The sequence below is a fragment of the Gigantopelta aegis genome, unplaced genomic scaffold, assembly GCF_016097555.1.
Source record: "Gigantopelta aegis isolate Gae_Host unplaced genomic scaffold, Gae_host_genome ctg2620_pilon_pilon:::debris, whole genome shotgun sequence".
Lineage (NCBI taxonomy): Eukaryota > Metazoa > Mollusca > Gastropoda > Neomphalida > Peltospiridae > Gigantopelta > Gigantopelta aegis.
Window position 1 is genome coordinate 140227 of NW_024532973.1, and position 24683 is coordinate 164909.

General features: G+C 33.3%; 1 pseudogene; it reads left to right on the forward strand.

Annotated features, from left to right (window-relative positions):
• Positions 1 to 19192: 19192 nt before the first annotated feature.
• On the forward strand, positions 19193 to 24018 carry LOC121391548 (annotated as a pseudogene).
• The last annotated feature ends 665 nt before the right edge of the window (positions 24019 to 24683 follow it).

Below are 24683 nucleotides of genomic sequence, written 5' to 3' on the forward strand. Positions count from 1 at the left end.
TGTGGAATAGCTTATTATTAAAATAGAAATATATTATTATAAGTAATAATGATGTTATTCTGTTTTAAATCAATTAGTGAAAGAATGATGACTGGTTTTGTAGTGATTTTGTATTGATGCTTCAATCTATGCATAGATTTTTAATCACACATGCTCTCTCTCTCTCTCTCTCAATCTCTCCAGATGCTGTTCAAAGATGTTTAGAAGCTAGAAACAATGACATACTTCGTCATCAATCTTCTCATCGTCTCTTTTCTCTTTTCACGATTTTTCTTTGCACAAAGATGTCCTTGTCAATTGTGGTTGGTTTGGTTGATTCCGATGGTCATTCCTTGGATTTGAAGGTCAAAGTGTTATATGCTATGCTAACAGGAGATTTGGGTTCAGCGGTATCTGTTGTTATGATTGTAAGATTTTTTTATTTCGCGTCTTTTAACAAGAATTGCTTAAATTAATAATTCAATCAATAGTTAATAATAATAATATAATTTTAGTTAATCAATAATTATATTTATATTTATTTTTCATTTTGATAGGAGATTTGGTTTTATTGTCAATGAAGGACCTTCTGCTAGTAGAGTGACACAATACAACCCATTCTTTCTCCAAACCTATACATCAATTTGACTTAGCATTTAGAAATGCCTGCTGTATTGATAGTCCCTCTGTGTGATGTCTATCACAGCCGTCGGCCCAACCTCTTTTGTTATTTCTTTTTTTCCTTTCCGTTTTAGTAAGTTTTCTAAGTTGTGTTTGTCAACTTGTACATTTCAACTATAGTTTTATGAGGAGGTGTGGTCTGTTGTCATGATAACATTAGGAATTATTTATATTTTCTTATTACCTTACAGGTTGGAATTTTGGAGATCCTCATATTACAACACTTGATGGTCGTACTTATACTTTTAATGGACTTGGAGAGTATGTAATGGACTCGTATTACAGACGAGTTTGAACTACAGGCTAGGACAATAGTGGCATCTGATAACACAACAGCAACTATTTTCTCTGCTGTTGCAATGGGTGGTAATGGTGCTAGCGAATTAAAGAAAGAGTTCAGGTTTGTGTATAAATGTTGACTCTCCCCTTACTACTATATTCTTTCTTGGATTTACAGATTGAAAAGCTCAATAATTTAGTATGACTGTTTTGTCAATGTACTGACGTCATATCCAATCTCACGTCTGTTGATAATACAGTTCAATATGATACAGTGACATTAGTACGAAAACTCAAGACACAATTACAGCAACATTCTCAAATAATGTAGTATTAATGTCACCTTAGAGTTGGTGTATTATCATTTGGTGGTTATGATTCCACAAGATATACTCAATGCTACAGATTATTAGAGGTCTCTTTGGTAACAGATGGAGATAAGACCAATGAATTTGTTTATCGCAAGGGAACTATGTTACCGATATAGTTTCAATCTATACTACACACATTTGGACAATCATGTAAGTAATGCATGTATGAATGAATGGATGGGCTGATGAATGGAAAGTCAGTGGAATGAACGAATAGATGGATGGATGATAACAATCTTTTGTTGTAACAATATTAATTAAGAGATGTTTTTCATTATAGGCAATTACACAAGAAGAGAGCTTATTTAGTTATCCCATGGACAGGGTGTGGCTAATTTCTCAGATCCAAATCATGAACCACAGTTCCTTGATGAACTAGATAACAAAACACGTCAAGAAGCTGAGGCTGTATGTGGAGGGTCAGAAAATATACAATGTATTTTTCGATTTCAGTCAACTGGTAACAAAGAGTTAGCTCTTGATACTCAAGACATTAAACACGAGTGAAGAAAATCAAGAATAGCTGGTAACTAAACTAGTTTGAAATTATTTCATATTGAAATCTTTTTCTGACAGATAACACTGCTCCTCGTATTGAAGCATCAGAACAATTTATAGTCACATTATGATGGACATCTGTGTATTATTATGAACATAACAGATCCTGAAGATACAATTAATGTCACAGTGAATGGCAATTTACCAGCTGGATACAATTTAGAATCTATGATTCGATTTATACATTAACGTTCACTATACACATCAATATGAAAGACTTGATGTTTACTGTTATACTACTGATCCAATGGGAGCTTCTTCTGCAATTCAGCCACAGGTAATTTTAATTATTAAATTATTAATATTATAATATTATTAATTATTAATATTAATATTAATTCTATGTTGCATATTTGTTATTATTTTTACATCCTAAAGGTAGAATATGTGCTGTCAAAATGGAGGGAATTGTACTATTGAGGGTGTAGTTAATACATCTAGTAATCCTCTTTATTCCTCTGTGATTGTACTGAAGGTAATATGAACACACTTTTTGTGTATTATAATTAATATTGACCCTTATTAGCTTATGATGGTGATTTTTGTCAAAATGATGCTGATGGATGTAGGGAGATAGAATGTTTTAACAACTCTCAATGTACAGACAACATTGCTCCAGCTATTGGGGAACATGTCCTCCTTGTCCGTCTGGGTTTACAGGAAATGGGTACAATATGTGCTGGTATGTTTTGTTTATAAAGATATACAAATTATTTTTTTGTGTTGTTGTAAAGATGTTGATGAATGTGCTGATAATTCTTTGGGTCAGAATTGTTCTCAGAATTGGGTGTCAACACTTACGGCAGTTTTTGAATGTCAATGTAACTCAGGTTTTGAGTTAGATCCAGATGGTCGTACATGTATGGTAAGAGATTTGATCTTTGGATGGTATGACTTGTTTCTGCAGTCTGAAATTATGTCTTCTCATATTTAACTTATTTCTGTCTCTTCTCCTATTTTTTACAGATATCAATGAGTGTACAAGATTTCTTCACAACTGTGAACAAATATGTATTAATACTATTGGTTCATTTAACTGTTCATGTCAAAATGGGTTTAATTTACAAATGATTCACGAAGTTTTGATGTAGGTAAGGAGACTTTTCTGTCTTTCTCTATTCTTTTGAGATGTTGTATGAAATTAATTTAACACATTGTCCTTTCATTTAAATTAATCCAAATATTTTACAGTTGATCCTGACAGAATGTGTTCATCTGACAATGACTGTGAACAGTTTTTGCGTACTGAGCTTAGTGGTAGTGTGATACTAACATGACTTCAATGGAGATATGTTTCTTGTAGAAATGGTTTTAACTTATTGATATGACGAATTGTTCAGGTAAGTAAATAGAGTTAATTTAGTAAAGAAGGATTAACAAAAACTTCTTTTTTTACAGATATCAATGAGTGTAATTCACTAACAATCCTTGTGAACAGGGCTGTAACAATACTGATGGTAGTTTTATTTGTGATGTAATACTGGGTATACTCTTGGTTCAGATGGAGTGACATGTAATGGTCTTTATATTCCTACTATAACTATATCAATTAAGTACATGTTTTTTTACAGACATTGACGAATGTTTTAATGCAATTATTAATCAAGAATCACTGTGCCTGGTAACCAGATGTGTCAAAATATTCCTGTAATTTTACCTGTGTGTGTAAGAAGGATCAGTTCTTCAAGGCATAATGTGTGTAGGTATTAACACTACTAGGGGGTACACAACAACAATATAATTGTATTCTTTCTTTCCAGTCTAAACATTCTTCTCCTACACCTACGGCCGACAAGCTCAATAACCACACCCAGTATGACACCGTCACCATCACCATCACTATCACCATCACCATCACCATCACCATCACCAAACTACACTGATACTGAACTCAACAATGGAGTTATTATGACACTTGAGAATATTACAGTTGCTATGGTAATAAATATTAATGATATCAAATAGATATTTTTTTTTGTTCAGTTTAACAGGGCAGACGTGAGGAATTTAACAATGTTACAGGCTGAAGGCACGTTAACATATATTGTCAACTATGTCATGTTCTACATTTATGGAATGTCTGCTAAAAGAGGGCCATCTCTGATAATTTACGACAATTTATAAAGAGGTTAGTATACCATCTTATATTGTAGTTTGTAAGATTAACTTTATGAAGAATGTTCTTGACGTTTCAATGTTTTAAAGTTTGGAAATGAAAATTTTGAAATTCCTTATATCAATAATCACTGCAGTTGCTACAACATTCATTAATTATATTAAACACTTTCTTTGCCATTATTAGACAATCCAGTTCTATAACAATTGAACCTGATGATAATCATTATTACTAATGTTCAGGAGGTGTCCAATGGAATAGAGGTAACATTCCACGTTAGAGGAGGACAAAATAGAGTTATCATTGGAGCAGCTGTTTTCGCGCAGCTTTACAGGTGAGCTGACATACAATTATTTTTATGTCATTTTTGACTAATTTTTTTAGCAAGCAATAGATGATGGAACTTATGCCAATGCTGGTTTTACTGTTGCCGGTATTATTCTAGTTGTACCACAAGTACTACTACACCTACTCCTGCACCTACTGAAAGTGACAAAGGTCTTTCGGCAGGTGCTATTGCTGGAATAGTTATCGGTTCTGTCATTTTTGCTCTTCTGATTGTTGTCCTCATTATTATACTATCTTTGTTATAGTAAGACTTTAATACTTTATTATTTGTATCAGAATTGCTCATGATTACAGTAAACCATCTTGTATTTTGACCTCCATTTATAAATGTTGATGCTGTCACATTGATTGGTGTCTTTTTTTAGTAAACTATGTTCAAAATCAGGAAGATATGCATTTGTTGTAAAAAGGCATGCAAAGGTGATGATGATTTTGCTGTTGAAAATGTCTATTATGAACCACGAGCTCCCAGTCCTGAAGGTAATATTTATAGTGTTAGTACTTAAACCTCAACTAAGAGGAGTCTTAGTGCTGATAGAGTCTGTTATGATATATACAAAACAATCTTAAAGATTATTACTTAATGGCATACTGGTATTTAAGGTGTATATTGGATACTTGTGATATGATATCATAGCACAGCATTGACTGGATATGATATGGCATTTCAAAAAGTCAATAAATAATAAATGGACTTATGTTGTCATATGTAACATTACTTATTATGTTTTCAAAATTTAACTATTTACATTGAAGTTTTAACATAAACTCAATTCTCTTGTCTGTAGGGTCTGTACACAGTATGAAACTGACATTTGTACAAGGCAGTAGTGAAGATGAAGATGATGACGATGAAACCTAAGGCAAAAAAGAGACTCAATCTCAAGAAAAGTTGGAAAGGTGAGCTTGAGGAGAGCGAGGAGACTCATCTCTAACTGACGAAATATGAATGGCAATTTTAGTTATAATCTCAATTTACATGATAATTTTATGATAGGCCTTAAATTTTTTCATCTTTCTAATAATATGCAGTGTTGTAGTTTTTTAATACTCTTTCATAAACAATGAATACAATTATCATTCTGAATATTGTCTTGTGGCATTCCGAATTATTTTTAAATATCATCCGCAATAAATGTCTTAATAATAACTTTAGATGTTGATGAAAAATTAAGATTTAAAATTAAATAATTATTACAAACTTTATATAAAGGTACAGGAAGTAATTAAGAGAGAGAACAATTTAATGAAATTGTTATTAAAAAGTACATTGTCTTTTATTAGTTTTGAATTGTCATCATTGATCACAGTGGTGATGGGACTGAATTAAGTAATGGTATAGTCTCTATTAAACTAATGTTACTATTTCCCTTGAGAAGAGCTGAGAAAAACTTGAAGAAAGTCTTTCTAATGAAAAATAAGACAAATATATGAACAATTGAAACTACAAATAACTAACATACCATCCTATGGTGTTCTGGCTTTGTCCAAAGTTGTCATTGACTAAAAAAATGTTGACATCCAATATGCTTAGATGATATCTCCTTATAAAATTTGTCTAATATAAGGAAAGGTGTTTTGTTTATATGACAACTATCTTAGTACTTATAATGTTGGATGATGTACTTATAAACCAACCATTTCAACAAATTCATTTCTATACCATGCATGGTATGCTATTTATTACTGTTAGGACATATAAAGATGTACTTACAGTGACGGGTAGACTTGTCTTCTGTAACCATAACAGGAGTCTTGCCTTGGTATAGTGTGGTTGAACATATATATCAACATAAACTCTGTCTTTAAGACATTGCTGGGACAATTCTAATAGTCATTTTAATATCTCTAAGTTTTTGCTTCGATCCATCTATTACCACAGAAAACCTATTTCCATTACTATATTAAAACAAAGCGTACGTCTCATATGTCATATACCATTATATAAGTGAGGATAATAACAACCCTGGACTGCTCAACCAATGTTCTGAAGGCAATAATTTTTTCAAAGATCTCTCCAATACCTTCCATAGGTTTCAGTATGACATTGTCCATTGCTATATGGTGTTGGAATAACAACTAGTGGATAACCGTCTTGATCTCTAGTACCTATATTAGCAATACATAATTGTTCTATTGATCATCAAATAGATTGTACTGACCACTAAGAAATGCCACAATATTTTCGCCTTGATTGCTTTCACACAAATGACTGATGTCAATTTTTTCGTATTCAGCTGATCATTGCTGTTCATAAAAAAGAAATCACTCAAATAATGTATGACTTCTTGGAGCAATTGACCACACAACACTAACTGGCTCACCTTTAATAAATTGAGACTCAAAAACAAAGTGTCCATTCATATTGAAAAAATTCTTTACAATAGCACTTTTTTCTTAAGCAGACTCACCAAACAAAACACAACTAAAATAGTTGCAGACTACGTGTCAGTGAAAGTGAACAAACCTTTAGTCTTAGCGTGATGCTACGTCTAGGATACTCGCGCCGATAAAATAGGAGCATGCGCAGGAGAGCGAAGCTGCACTACGTTTGCTAGGCAACGTAACAACTTCGATAAAATGAGTACAGTAAGTAGCCTGGAGGGAGAGAGTAGAAAATCTAAAGCGCAGTACTGTTTACTGGTAGTTTAATAATAAATCGAATAGTACATTTAAAATATTCATTGAGAAATCCAATGATTTGGAATTCAATTCATCATTACATTTTTTAGGACCAGATGGCATTGGTGTTACCAAGTGACCGTTGAAAATCGTTCTACATTGGACATGGATCAATGTCCCCGAGGCTTCAGTGACAACACAGTAACTTGTGTCGAGCAGCACCGGTATTCAAATACAGTACTCTAGACTGTTCTATACTTATACAATTCTTTATGGTATCCCTCATCCAACTGCAAGGAGTGTTAAAGTTGGAGAAGTTGGTTGGGGGTTTCTGTGTCATGTAGATCATACTCTCCTTAAAACAGGACATCAAATAATGGTAAGAAATGATAAACACAATGTCAAATATAAATAAGTACTTGAAAAAAAAAATGATACCTACAATACATGTCTTTCTTTTGCAGTTGAAGGAGTTCGCCAAGCAGTAGAAGATAGACACACTCATGCCTATCAGAGCCCATATTATCGGGCTCCCATCAACTACGTCACATGTACAACCACCACTATTGCATTGCCATAGAAAACTGATCCAATAGAAACAATACAGACAACAAATGTCTCAGGGCAATACTGTATATTCAGAAAAAAAGGCCTCTAAATCAGAAGGTAAATGATATCACTAGAGTATTGATAACACTTCTTTAGATAAGTCTACTACATTCCATCACTACCAGTAGCGGACATATAGAGTCATAATAATCATATTCTGTACAATATTTAGTGTATACATGCGCAAAAAATATATTATAGATCTTCTATTTAGCATGACTCCTTTATTGATGTTCAATAATTAGAATCACTATGAAAAATCAATATTAAATAATATAATAATAATAAGTTGATAATTTAGAATACAAACAACTAAAGTTTAGTCCTAATGTTCACTACAAACTATTATAAAGGGGTCCTAAATACTGTGCATGTACATCATTCATATGCTATTACTGTTGCCGTATATGAAGATACTTTTTAATGCTCAAAGTCGAGAGCTAAGCCAATTTTGTGACCTCCGGTAGAAATATTTACGAGCCCAATTCATGATGAAAGACTAAGTTTTTAACTCCATCACACGCAATTTTGTGAAGATCCCAAGACCAATTTGACCATTATGGTTGACTTTAGCCTGCACAACAGATATATAAAGTTTTTCTATATAGCTTGAGCATACCTTAACACTCCACCCCCTTCTAATAGATATTTTTGTACCTACAGCAATAGATGGGTTACCGGCTTGCACATTTGTAAGTCGTCTGCAACCCCAACTTCTGTCCTTAATCGCTGACCTACAATATTATGACAAGGATATATACTATTAGAGACAATAACCACACTAACTTTTATGATAGACTGATGCCATACAGTCAGTCAAGATTGGTACTATATAGAGTGAGTGCATGTACTAAATGGAATATACAACCAGGGTTGACTTACCAAGAAGAATGCACAGTAAAGTCATTGCCGTATTATCCAATTGCTAGATCATTGGCTGTCATCTTTGCACTATTGATTTCATAACCTAATTGATACCAGCATACCAGCTTTGTACCTGGAAGTTAAAAGGATAAGTATGTACGAGAACACTACTTGATGTTTCGATATGGATATATATACTTACATAAAACAGTGCCGCTCGAACAGCTGGTCCAGTCATTTGTAGGTTAACATCAGCATCAACTGCCACATACTGACGTTTATATTCTGAGGTAAATTCCAATGATCTTTGACTGTGAATGCATGAAAGAGAGAGGTATCTTTATTTGAGAGACAGAAAATAGCTTACCCACTATTGGGTGTCCACCACCATTCAAATCCTAGTGTTAAACCTTCTATTTTAGATGGGTCATACTAAGTTCTGTAGACATATCAGCACCTGTGGCTCCATTCCTCAGTAAAGGTCACACCTAAACTAGAAAGGTCAATATTGTCTTCAGATTTAGAATTGCTGTACCATGATCTGGGAATTTAAGTTTTTGTTTTTCAAACTTCCAGTTGTACGACTCTTGTCAAGATCATGTGTATCCATTACTTTCAAATTCCTACAATAAACAAAAAAATGAAACTGTGACACGCCCCATGACTTGGAATAATATTAATTATTAATAGAACTCACCACACCAACTCCTTTTTAGTTTTTCAAAGAAAGTTTGATCTTTGGAAAGTCTGTGTAAGAAAGTATAAATAATGAACACCCAACAATGATGTCATTTGGTATAATTCAACTTAACCTAAATCCTTTATTAAAAATATCACGTGAAGATTTCCCAAATCTTCAAAGAAGGTGGTACATCCGTCATTTTGTCCTATAATGAATATGATACTTGATATACTACATGGGATAGCCCCTGTATCTCGTCTAACTAAACTATTACTATTACAGATTATGTACATACAAATGGACTATTGTCAGACAACTTGTCAATACATTGTTTGTCTCTCAATATAGACACCGAACACACACAAAGTGTAGTGAGTGACCTGAGTACAAGTGAGAATATCGTTAAATGGCAGGCTGTATAATTCCTAGTTTCGTACGATTATGTCCTCGAATTTTTAATGATGCTTTGTCAATTACTCAGTTTATTAGTAGGGGGGAGGTTGTTCAATGCATTGAAAAAATAGTAACTTCGTATATAAAACATGAGCAATCCAAACACACACCAATTATTTTTATTATAAAATAAACTATTGTAAATGATCATATTAATTTCTATTTAATGCTCTACTATATAGTATGCAAGGCCTGCTAAAGGTACCTGTGAAAAGAAGTATCAATAGTAATCTTCTATAAGACTAATATACATTTATTGGTAGACAGGTAGAGAAAGAAAAGTTTTCTCACCAATAAGTTTCACTTCGGAGCACTCCGACAACACTCTTCTAACTACAATGCTTATCTAGCACTGATTTTATGCGCATGCGCAGCAATTTACATCGCCCCCTTATGATCACGTGGTATTATCAAGTTCATTAAAATATCCCATTATGCTTAAATAGGTTATTTTTAAAAGATATTTTTCTAAATTATTTGATCAAAAAATTATTGTGAATTTATCACTACTATGCAAAGGAGAAATTAGATTCAAAACAAAAGAATAGAATTAGTAAGGTTAATATAGGGGCATTTACAAGAGTATTAAGAATTACGGTCGTGGGTTTTTAGATTTGTATGCTACCTGTACCATTAGTACAAATAACTATTCATCATTAACTGAAGATAGTACTAGTTCATTAATGCACTGAAAATAATAGATAAGTAGTTTCATTTTTAATAAATACTGATGGTAATAGATATACTAGTTCAATTTTAATAAAATACTGATGGTAATAGATATAACTAGTTTCAATTGTAATAAATACTGATGGTTAATAATGATGTTTTTCTGCTTAAAAAATTATTAGATCCTCTCCAAATTATATTTGATGTTCCTTTCCTTTAACCATTGTCCAAGTACAAATGTAAATTGAAATCAAAAACCCCAAAATATAAATATAGACTAAGATCAAAAGCAAAAACAAAAAAGCTATTCCCCAGGGGAGGATCGAACTCTTCCCGACCTTCGCATTTCTCATACTGTTATAAGTACGACGCGCTAACCCGACTGAGCCACTGGGACTACTGCCGAAAGTCATTCCTGACAATTTTTTTCATAATCCTGAAGACAGTGTTATAACATATACACACATGGGGGTCCTTAGTTTTCAATACAAGATCAATTTATCAGAATGACAGAGAAGTATTCCTGGCTAAAATACTACCACAACAAACATAAACAATAATAATAAATTATTAATTTTAATAACTTAACGCTAGAGTGCATAATATTTCTTTCTCAACTCCTATGAACACAACATTTTGCATTTTGATATTGTCATTAATTTGAAAAAGCACAAGTAAAGCATAACGATATCAGTGTATGCAGATGTGTTAAATTTATATACAGTTTACTACAATAAAAGAAGAAAAACGATAATCTTCGTTGTGGAATGGTGTCACATGGCGTATTTTTTAGCCCCTTCTTGAGCAGTTTTGATTATATTTTTGACGATCAGTCTTATAGATACGGAGCTATATCTGGTACCTAAGGATCATCTGGATTAGGGTCACAAAGTAACTACCAATAGATAGTAAACTGTGTGGAGAGAGAGAGAGAGAGGGAGAGAGAGAGAGAGAGAGAAGAGAAACTATAGTTACATTAGTAGAAAAGACATCACTAGTAAGTTTTGAGAAACCCAATAATCGTGAACATTTAGTAGACGACATTCTTGTAATAGTTTGACATTCTTTCAACTTACCTTTTGAAATTGTTTAGAGCTGGACTCCATTGTGATCTTAAGATATCCAAACATATACTTCCATTGCTGCTTAATATTTGGATGATATTTTTAGTTGTGATGAGATCTAAATGTACAAAAGAAGGTAAAGATACATCAATATCCTGTTCAACAGACATAGAATTTGTCTAGTACATGACTCCATGTAGTAACTCAGTAATAGTAACCACACACATGTATATTTATTAGCGGGTTGCCATGGTTACCTTAGGTGGTTTAAATGGTAACTCTGTAGGGAAGTGAATCGTTAAAAAGATACAACCACCTTGATATGGACTGTCAGGGCTATGGGGGTAAGAAAGACATAAAAATAAAATAAAAAAATTGAGAACGTACCGGTCCCATTATTGTTGCCTGCCAATGAAATACTATAAGAATAAAAGTGACATTATGCATTAACAAAAATCTTTGAGTGTTCAACTTACAATCATCTCCAACCGGTCCCAGCTGAACACTGAGCAGGTGGATCCGTCCTAAATCTTGTAATTCCTACAATGTTGATATAAAGGGTGTGTGCATAATACTACAGTTGACTAATGGTAATCCCCTACAAGTTATAGTGCAAATTTTTTGGTGATCATGTATGTACCCTAAGCAGATACAACTTCCTGTTGCATCATGAACAATGATATAAAAAGCCAATATCAACATTATATTGCTTCTGTCATAAAAACACTCAACTAACATGATAAACAATAATACATTATTAATAATATTGCAGGTTAACTGTACTGGAGTATTTCAATATTGTACTATAATATAGTGTATATTGTTAAATATGCAAAATATTAGCCATCATTTATCAACAATGTTTAACATTGACAAGACATATCATACGAAACAGACATGTCAGCTGTCATATATACATAGATACATAACGTCCATTAGACGTTTTCCAACTTTAATTGGTTGTTTTATTACATAATTTTTGCGCAGTTCATGAATCACTTTCAACTTGCACAATATCCATCTTTACTGGACATAATACGAGCTTGTCCCGTTTTCGGAGTCTAACAATTCCTACAATCGCTTCTTCTTTACCGTCCTACTGACCTTACTTATCTTTTTAACGCCATCTATAGCGAAATACTGATCGATTATCTTCTTCTATGGACAACCACAACTGCACCGTCGAACTTTCCTTTATTTTTGCTCGCACCACGCCTCACGAACCACGCCCCTGCTCCTCATTCTGTCACAACGCGCATGCGCAGTTACAATCTTACTATTACAAGTATTGTTGATATTTTTAAATTGTAACTTTACAAATAAGTCACTTGGTATGCCAAGAACACTAAAGGAATGCCTTCAACATAAACAATATAGCAGACGTGGATAATACTATTATAGTTATGCTATGTCAGCAATTTGCCATCTCGATGCTTCCTATCTATCTATGATATTAATATAACGATTGTGACTATGAGAAGGACCATGTAACAGCGTAACTTAGCTAATACACTCCTGTATTGCAAAACTCCAATCAGATATAGACTAACACCACACCCACCATAACCAACTTCCAAAATAATAACCTTACTAATTCCACATATTAATGCTGGACGTCCACACACACCTTATATAAGTAAAACAATAATATTGCAGTATATTACATTATACTGTAACAAATGTAACATGATAATTTTATTAGTAGTAAGAACAAACAAACGTAACGGGTAAGAACCTTATGACATACCTTGGTTATTCTCTTTACTGCGCATTTTACTTAGATGTCTCTGACTGACTGGCCCCTTCACTTCTCTGAGGTGGAGATTAGATAGATTCCAGAAACTAGCGGGGTTCTGAGGGGAATCATGATATCATTATCCTTAAAAGTCGTGTCTTAATAAAAACAAGATAATTTTAAATAAATTTTTTTTAAAATGACATTGCATATTTTTGAGTCCAAGCTCCGTGCATTTTTTCATTAAATTTGGTACGATCTTTTTTGTAAACATCAGCAATATCAGGTACCAAACGGTTCGTCTGCATCGGATCATTAAATATAGTACATATAGCAGTAGAACTAAAAAAAATAATATTTAGCATACAATACAATGTACTACCTTTAGCTATTGTAATTGCAGGTGACCATCGCATCAGTGTCAACATATCCATATCAATATTACCATCACTGGTTAATGTTAGGATGATAAATTTTAGTTATAAATTTAAACCTATGTACAAGGGCAACCATAAATCATCATTAGTTGATGCTATTTAATGCAATACCTTTGGAGGTTTCCATGATATTCTTCAGGAAACTCTATACTCAACTGGAATAGTCCGTCCTCATAAGGTTGTGTCTGGCTACCACAAAAGATATAAAAGGACATGACTTTGATGGTAACTTACTGGCCCAAGGATTGTTTGCCTGCCAAGTGAGTACTATAGTTTGAATAGATAAAAAATAAACAAAAGTATTATGCTTTTCTGCTAAAAACAATCATCTGAGGTTTGGTCCAGCATGGCATGAGGGGTGGATTATCTTCAAGGTTTCTCTGCTTCCTATAATAAAGAACAAACTATATAAAAAACTTTAGTTATTGTCATTTTTTAACCTTTCTTAGTCTTCTACTTGCAGCAAAGACTTTGTTTCAGACATTTTTTTCAATGCTGAGTCATCATATTGAGTTATTACACTAATTAACATTAATATTATAAATTGTCTAAAATTGTTTTGTTTTCTGAATTATAGAAAATCATTTGGTACAGGCATAAATAGAGAATGCCTAACTGTTCACCAACAGCCTGTTGAAAAATGGCCTTTTACCTGAAAAAAAAGACATGATGTAAGTTTGGTAATAGAAATAATATTATAGTGCAGATTAGTACTGGATTTGCTCAAACACTTGCAGTATCTTTGTCTATTTTTACCATGAATCTTCTTCTCAAAGAATACTTCCCCTTTCTTGAGAACCCTTTTCTCTCCACTGGATACAGTTACTTTCACATCAAGCATCTAAATTGACAATAAATTGGACGTCGTGGTGCAGTGTGCCAAGAAAATTTATATGAGGGAAGGTGTCTCACGAAACATAACCCATTGGTTGGTAATACAGTGGAAAGAATTCCCAATATCACCTGAGGAACAGCTGAATCATATTTAAACCTGTACATGCAATACATAAGTTGACTGGTACATATTCTTTGTGATCATTGTCTACCTTGATGTTTTCATTTCAATGTGAAATGTTGTCAAAGTGTGATTCTCCTTTTTTCGTCTGCAAATACTCGTGGTCACTGGAAATAATTTCTTTAATGTCTAAAATTAGGATAAATTGATATTAAGATGTAGCTTAATATCTCCTCAGTAGGGGCTTTAGGATTAAGACAATGCAACTCAGGTTGACAATGAATAGATTGCTTGAAAATAACTGTTTTATAACTTAGTAAAACTTACATCTATTAAGTAAATATTTATAAATTCTATACATTATTATCAATCATCTCACTCAAGAGCTAATGTGGTGATACATTGTTGTACTAAATCCTCACCTCTGACATTTCTTGTAATTAGCTGAATCAACAGTGGGCAGGGCTATAATTAGTATATATGTAATTAGAGGAAAGGTCATATTAACTTTTCACGGTGTTAATTCTATTGTTGTTATATAAAACAAGAGAGAAGTAAGTTTAATTAACATATCAGATATACTGTACTGTTACCATTTTTAAACTTGTAAGTTATGTGACTTGATGGATATATTTCTTATGAGTGTGTTTTATCAAATTAGTTGTTTTTTTAATTTATTATTTTATTTGAGATTTCTAGTTTTTTAACCTTTAATATTAATTGAGAACAGATATGTGTATTGCAGGGAATTAAAAATTTAAGTTATAGCTTTCAGATTCAAGCTTAAAATCTTCAGGAAGTGGGTGGGGCTCTTTTATTGTACTATTAATTGACAGTCCTATTACTTAGGAGCTAGTGATAATCCAAAATGCCATCTGAGTCTTCAAAATTCCATTTCGACCAACTTACCCAAAGATTTTGTAAGTTTTAGTTTTGACACGTTAATATTATAATACCGTTAATATTATAATCTATTATATTTGACTAATAGGTCTTGGTGAACGTCTTGCTAAAGAGATGAGAAAAAGGATCATGATTTAGCCGGGGGTATGGGTACAATGATCCAGTCATACAAACTGACTGAAGAACACTTTCGAGGTAAACCAGTAATTTGCTGATGTTTTTGTGCTATCATTGATTGCATTCCTGTGGTCTATATAATGTATCTCTATAAGTGATGTATACTATACTTGTAAAACTGACATATACAGAGTTTTGAAAAACCACTATGACTTAATAATGTATTTGTTGGGTGTGGCCTAAGTAAGCCACTGTTTGATGCAGGATTCATATACTGTGTAATTATCTGGCCAATTGTCATGTGTCACTCCTGTATTGTATAAGTTTTAATATTGCCTTGAATGTCTTTAGTTTGTAATCCAAATAAATCATTGCTATATGCCTAGAGAGAAAGGAGAAGGCATACAGAAAGAGATGGAAGGAAGTAGAAGAAAGAGGGAGGAGTATGAAAGAACATTGGAGCCATTTTAGAATTACCTCTGTCTCCTTCATTGTCAGGACAGTAGTGGTCATTATTAACATGATAAAAGCCAAACTGACTATAATGTAAATGATAAGACTATCCTATCATCCACTAGTACATATGTACCTTGATTGCCATGGTGTTATCACACCATCATCCGGGTCCACCTATTAAAACAATTGTTTCACTTTGAGGAAATTTTGTTTGCAATTTTTTAACTCTAATTTAACACAATATTATAATTAATAATTTATAATAATAAGATAATAAACCTGTTCTTGAGCAATCATTGATTTTAGGCAAAAATATTACACTCTTTCTTGTACATACTTTGATGGAATGGATCTATAAATAGATAACAGATATGAATGGTTGTATTTTGAGGGAGGAGGAGAGGAGGTATATAACATACCATTCCAGAAGTTAGCTATTTGAGATCGTCTTTTGAGCATAAGAATTATATACAAGTCTAATAAATGAACAACAAGAACATTTTATTGCAACGAAAGAGGTTTTTATGTTGTCCCAATGATTAGTTATACTTACAGGATATACCTCTTCTTTATATTTACAATGAATGTGTTTCTTTTAATATGAAGTCACTGAAGAGTAAAGTGATTGTATGTATTATTAAATATCATAGATGTTAACTTACTGGCCCCCCCCCCCCCCCGGCCATATTGTCCCATCAGTGGTGCAGAGAGAGAGATAAAAAGTATGAACATTGTGATCAGGATCAAAGCTCTCTAACCCACGGCAGACTAACCCCCTGTGTGTGTGAGAGAAGAGAGAGTGAGAGAGATGAAAATCATTTTATCATGTACCTTGTGAATAACAATATAGTATGACACCATCAGGTTGCACTAACAAGATGTGGGTGTATTTCCTCATAAACCCCTTTCACTTGAGTCCATAAATCAGTTGTCATACTCTCAATACCATCAAATGACTTTACTCCATTTACTTGGGGGGTGTGTGGTGTTGTACCTTAAGAATGGTAACAATATATAACATAATTATTATAATATATACTAGCAGTAAACCTGGATGCTCCTTTTGAATGTAGTTAACTGTTGTTGACCAGTTTGATTATCACCAAATAGTCCATGAAACTATATTAACTGGTCTGTAGCACTGATATGAGAAAATAACTGACAGAAAGTAGTATCTTTGTAAGGCCAGCCATATTTTGGGTTGAGGAATAGAGTATTGTTGTTGCAGATCAGTCAGACAACTGGATGTGTTTTCTAGTGGAATTACAGCTGTAAATATTAATGTTATATACTGTTATTCTTATCCATCCAATTTCCTTTAATGGTAATTATTAATGTGAACTATAAGCTCTGATGAATAAAGGACTTTCCTGTTTTTATAAGAATGTTTTTATAGCAATTGAAACTGAAACTAAATTATCAATATACTTTAATAAACATTTATTGTTATAACATAAATGTATTGTACATATGGTAGTTCTTCTGAGAAAGTACCCTACATTAATGGGTAAACAGTTATTGTCATGTTATCATATGATAGTGATCTTATAATTAGTACCCAAACACAAATATTATTATCATATCTACAAGTGTATATAACTCTATTACTAACTGAACATTATACAGCTGCAATTTTGGTTTACTAGGGGGAAGATTTAAAAGATCATCCCAAACCTCTTCGAGGTGACAATGATCTTCTCGGTCTTTAGCAACCAGATATTGTCTATGAAAATACATAAGGTATAATGATCTAATACATATCATGATAATGATGACGTGTGCGTGATAGGGGTATTTGGAACTGGTGCTACTTTGCTGAGACAAACACTTTTAATGGAACATCAGTTGTCAGGCTGACTACAGCATGGAACACATGGTAATAATGAATGGATGGATGGGGAATATATGATGGACGGACTGATCCATCTCCTCTGTCATGTATAGGTATATCGTATCAATTATTAAAGCAGCGCTCAAATTGCACGGTAAAGCAGCTGTTGATGTTGGAAGTGCAACAGGTAGACAGAACAGAGATACATGTTCTTGTTATGTGTACAATGATGTAGGTGTTCCTCGATTTGTGATTGGTGCTGTAGGTCCAACTAACAAGACCCTCTCTGTATCACCCTCTGTAGAACGGCCAGATTATCGAAATATCAGTAAGCATTTAAATTTTACTATCTCACTCTCTCTCTCTCTCTCTCTCTCTCTCCTCTCTCTCTCTCTCTCTCTAGCATTTGATGAACGTCGTCTCTCCCGGTCTGCAAGAAGTAGCATATGAACTATCATTCAGAACAACAATGCCGAGGGTTATTAGATGGTGGTGTAGATATTTTAATGGTGGAAACTATTTTGATACAGCTACTTCTAAAGCAGCCCTTTTTGCTATCGATACATTATTTGAATCAGAGTCTGAAACCAGTACCTATATTTGTAAGTACATGATTGTACATGTATTGTTTATCAGGTATATATGACTACATGTAGGTATCTGGTACTATGTTGATAAAGTGGTCGTTACACTTTCTGGCAAAACATCGAAGCATTTCTAATCAGTGTTACCCACTCGAGACCTCTTTGGTAGACCAAGAGATGGGTATATGTATTTAAGCTTATCTTATCTTATTTAGTATTGGGCTTAATTGTGCTCTGGGTGCAACTGAAATAGGACCATTTATTTCAAAAACATTAGTCGTTTGACAGAAGCCTTTGTTCTCTGTTATCCTAATGCTGGTAACATTTAGTTCTATTGTAACATCCTAAAAAAAAACCACATACATTGTATGTCTAGGTCTTTTCCTAATGCTCTGGGAGGTTATGGATGAAAACCAGAAATATGGCAGTCTCATTTGAGGGTATTTATTCTATACTGTGTTGTATTGATATCTCTTTTTTGTAGTCTTTTGCACCTTGTGGGGGTGGGGGGGGGGGGTGCGTGGATGGTCTTTTGCCTTGATGGATAATGAGATTGTTGGTGGATGTTGTGGTACTACCCCCGAATTTATCAGTAAATGAAAAAATGAGTGAATATGACTTTATTTAGGATATTATTAGTAAACTATCAGTATACTATTAAGATATCCTAGTCCTCATATCACATAAACCATTATACATTATAGTATAGAGCTATTGCTGATGCTGTAAAGAGACATACCACCTCGCATACCCCTAGTAATTTATATCAAGATACATTATTGTTATCAGGTATATGTAACATGTACATGTAAACACATTGTTATATATGTTGGTCACGTTTTAGGTCTTGAAGGAATTAGGATCAACCAACTTACTAACTTTGTCAATATTTGAGAAAGATGTAATGTTGCTGGATCAAGACGATTTGCTCGTTTGATTACTGCAGGGAAATTTGAAGTAAGCAAAGATCTCTACTTATATAGTTTATCGTGTGTGATTATTCATGATTGGTCCATGACTATCACATGATGACCCAAAACCTAATAATTTTGTTAATGAAATTTCTTATTGTGTTTAGGAAGCACTTACTGTTGTCTAAGCAACAAGTAGAAATGGGAGCACAAGTACTTGACCTAAACATGGATGAAGAAATGTTGGATAGCGTATCTGCAATGAGTCGTTTTGTACACTACATCTCTACAGAACCTGATATAGCTTAAGGTACACTGAGAAAAAATAATAGATAATGTACTCTCTTCTCTTACTCACTCATAGCTCCCTCTCTGTATTGAATCCAGTAAACTTCTCAGTCATTGAGGCAGTCTCAAATGCTCCCAAGGAAAATGTATCGTTAATTCCATAAGTTTAAAAAGGAAGGAGAGGAAGATTTTTTTATAGCAAAAGCAAAAATTGTCAAAAAATTTGGAGCAGCTGCTTTGTTGTTATGGCATTTGATGAAGTGGGACAAGTAAGAGCCCAAATCCACCCACTCAACTAATGAATTTATACAGCTGCAATTACCAGTTGATTTCCCTCTCATTTGTAGGCTACTAGTACAGAGAATAAAGTCTCATATGTACTCGTTCCTATAATATTCTAGTTTAATCAAGTGGTGTTTAATCCCAATGACATCATCTTTGACCCCACATATTCTCACCCATAGCAACTGGCATGGAAGAACACAACACTTATGGTATATCGTTTTATTGATGCCACAAGACAAATTAAGGTAATATTTAAACCATATATTTTATATTTTGACTCGTTTTTATAATTTTATTGACTTGTTATATTTTTTATTTTTTATTGACTTGTTCTATTTTCAGAAAACATTACCGGGTGCTAGAGTTATGGAGGCTTGTCTAACTTTTCTTTCTCTTTTCGTGGGAAGGATGTTTATTCGTGAAGCAATGCACAGTGTTCTTTCTCTATCATGCCATTCAGGTATGTAATTAACTGTAGATTGCTTAGTTCAGAACTAAATGACTTTCCTTCTTTACTAAAATAAAATAAAATGTAATTAATGTGTATGTGATGTAATGTGATGTAATGTGGATGTAATGTGATGTAATGTGTGTAATGTGATGTAATGTGATGTAATGGTGATGTTAATGATGTAATGTGATGTTGGATACTTTTTCTAATAAGTAGAATTTACTTGGTGTTTTTTTTCTTTTAGGCGGTATGGACATGGGTATTGTTAATGCTGGTAATCTTCCTGTATGATGATATTGATAAAGATCCTAAATTTGTGTGAAAATTTGTTATGGATAAGACCCAGATGGTACAAGAGAAACTACTTGAATATGCACAGTTATGTTGATCCATTACTTTTTTTTCATGCGTCCATTTCTTATTTGTCGACTGTATTTAAATAGTCTCTTGGGGAAAGGAGCTATAAAAAAGAATAGCTACTGATGAATGGAGAAATGATAACTGTTGTGAAGCTAGATTGGTCATACTCACTAGTTAAAGTACATTGTAATGGCTACCCTCTGTTTGAAATGACTCTTTTGTATATTTCAGGTATTGATAAATATAATGTTGATGACGTGGAGGAGGCACGCCTCTCTACTGATAAATACCCCCCAGACCACTTAATATTATAGAAGGGCCATTAATGGCGGTAGTTTTCTGATGCATTCTAATTCTAACATTAAGATAACTGATTAAGTTGTAAGTTAACTAATTCTCTCACTACCCCTTTTTAGGGCATGAGTTAGTGGGTGATTTGTTTGGGTCAGGAAAGATGTTTCTACCTCTCGGTCAGTGTCAATAATATTGGACAATACACAATGAATAATTTGTTTTACATATAATTCTTGTCACATGACACTCGGTGATTCAAGGTCAGCACGAGTCATGAAGAAAGGTTTGGTCATCTTGTGCCATTTGGAAAAAGAAAAGGAAGAAAAATTTTCAAACAAATGCTTTGAAGCAGGCAGGAAAATTTCTGAAAATGTAAGTACAAGTCATATGATGGTTATGTGATATCTATAGTCAATGTCACATGATAGTCATGTGATATGTCTGTTATGTTTTGTAGGATAGATTTTTGGGGACAGTAGTGTTGGCAACAGTCAAAGGAGACGTCCATGATATTGGCAAAAATTATTGTGGGTGTAGTTCTTGGGATGTAATAATTTTAGGTATGTGGTATGGGGATTGGAGGCTGAATACCATGCAGTAAAGAAATGAGCCTTTGAACATATCTCTCTCTTTAGAGTTATTGATCTAGGTGTGATGACTCCTTCTCTGAGAGATCATAGAAACAGCCCAAAAGAAAAGGCAGTATGTATACATGTACATGTACTTACGGTAATTCAATGGTAATTATGATATATTGGTTTCTATCATTATGATGTCATCATTTGTACCATATGTACAATTTATTGGTTTGTCTGGGCTTATCACTCCTTCACTGGACATAATGTATTCATGTTGCCAAGGAGATGGGAAAGAGAGGGTTTAAAAATTCCACTTTATTATTGGAGGTGCAACAACTTCAAAAGTGAGTTTAACATCCTCAATATTATAATTAAGTCCAATGCCTTAATTAAAATTGTACACAGTTTAAATCAATGTTAGACTGTTAGAGACACCCTAACTGATTGTAACATTTCAGAACACATAAGCTGTCAAGATAGCACTCAAAGTTAACAGTCAACCCACATAAACATGTATTAGATGCTTCGAAGAGTGTTGTAGAGGGTAATAATAACTAACATATATTATGACCCCTATGAACGTTAGACTTCAATGTGTTGTCATAGTAAACTAATTGTATTATGACCCCTATGACATTAGTAACCATGTGTTCGTCATAGTAACCGAACATGTATTATGACCTATGAACATTAGACCCAATTATTGATTTAAAAACCCTATGACCTTAAAGTAATTTCTTTGTGTAGCATTAATGTTTATGTCCATAGCAACTATCTACATGTAACATCATGTAACATCATGTAACATCATGTAACATCATGTAACATCATGTAACACATAACATCATGTAATATCATGTAACATCATGTAACATCATGTAACATCATGTAATATCATGTAACATCATGTACATGTATTAGGTTTCTACTACTTATTGGATGAAACTGCAAAGATGGATTATGCTGAAGATATTGCTGAAGAGTACACTGAGATAAGAGAGGAACATTATGAAAATTTAAAAAGGTTAGTAGTTAGCAGTTGTCTTAGTGTATAATTATCCATGTGCATACATAGGATCGCAATATTTTAACTCTTGAACAAGCACCTAGTCAGCACTAACTTTGGACTGGTCTAACTATAAACCAGGTAATGATGGAGTTATACAGTTCTACTTCTTTCCTCCTTTCCTCTCTTCAGTGGCACCTAATAACTTGGTATTACTTCCTTTGAGAACTACGATTTAAATCGTCTCATTCCTTACATCGATTTGGAAACCATTCTTTGATGTGTGGCAGTTTGAGGAAAATACCAAACAGAGGATATCCCAAAAATTTTTAATGACGAAGATGTGAGGTAAGTCCCCTGGTAATCAAACCTAATAAACCAATATTAATATTTTTTTTCTTAATAGGACCTGAAGCAACGTAAAGTCTTTGATGATGCACAAACTCTATTGCAGCAGGTCTCTAAGAATGGACTACTTCAAGCTCATGGAATTGTTGGATTATACCGAGCTCAAAGAGTTGGTGATGATGTACAAATACTAGGAGATGATGACAGTGTCATGGCAACATTATTTGGCTTAAGACACAGGTCAGTTATACACATACAGACACCATAATCATAATTGGAATATCAATGTAGAATTAGTGTTACTTACTTTTGTTTCTCTTAGGCTGACAAGACAGCTACTGATTCATCTGGACCCTATCTTTTGTCTCTGTCTCTGATTTTTATTGCACCAGGCTGGATCTGGAGTGACTGACTACATTGGAATGTTTGCTGTATCAACAGGATTTGGTTGTAAAGACTTTGTGACAAGTATATTTATATCAATAGAAAGGATGTACAAATAGATCAATTATTCGATTTAATTAATGTGTGAATGGTCATTAATCTGGTCTTTATATTTTTTTTTTATTATTAGGTATCAAGAACACCATGATGATTATAATATTATTATGTTAAAAGCTCTAGCTGATCGTTTAGCGGAAGCATTTTGCTGAAGAACTTCATGAAGAGTTAGGAAAGAGATTTGGGGCTATGGATCTAATGAGTCTCTTGATGCAGCTGATCTTCATAAGATCAAATATCAGGGTAAATATGCATGGTTTACATGCATATATAGATACAGTCTACTGTACATTTACATGCTGTATACAGAGAAGGATTATAATATTACATTAATTAATCCAGTTCTACATTAGAGTCATGTAAAGGTATGATGCAGTTATCCAGCAGGCTACACCTACTATTATAGAGTTTATGGCCTTCCATCTATACACCTGCTAAAGAATATCAGCTTGGTTTGAGACCTCCATTTTCTTTATAAATGAATGGAGGTTATGAAGTCTAGCAAACATTATATTGGGCATAAAGAGTGTTACTAAAAATGTCATCAATAAATGTATTGACGTGTATCACTGTTTTATTTTGTTTTTCCTTATAGGGTATTCGTCCAGCTCCTGGCTATCCATTTTTCCCAAAAACCTGATCACACCGAGAAGGAAGCTATGGTGGCAACTCATGAATGTTGAAAAATTAACTGGTATTAAATTGACAGAGTCATTAGCTATGAATCCACCTGCAATCTGTTTAGTGGACTATACTTTGCCCTCATCCCTGACTCTTTCTACTTTTGCTGGGGGAAAATTGCCAAGATCAGTGAGAATATGAACATTACATGGACCTAGAGAATATTGCTGTGTCAGATAAAAGGAAAGATAATTTTTTCTAAATTTCTAATATATTCATCTTAACATAATCCATTTCATTTTTATTTCTACTACTATCTTTTTATTCATTTCTCTTTTATTTTTAAGGTTGAGACTATGCTCAGCGTACGGGATGTCTGTTATCTGTTGTAAGCGAGATGGTTAAGTTCTACTCTCTGGCATATGCTCCTGCTATCTTAACTCTTTTAATTCTATTAACTCTATTTATTTTAACTGTTAATTAATTATGATAATTATTTAAAAAGAACTCATCTATTGATGTTATATTGTGTAATCATAATAATGATTTGTTTCTACCATTATTTATTTCTCCATGGATTGATACCTGTGTGGTTGCTTGCTGTCTTTATAATGATGTTATTTATTTCATTTAATATTAGTATTTTAGATGTTTTTATTAAATTTTGATAACTAGTAGCAAAGGATGATTTATTTGGAGGTAAAACTTTGTTAATAGTTTTTTTTTT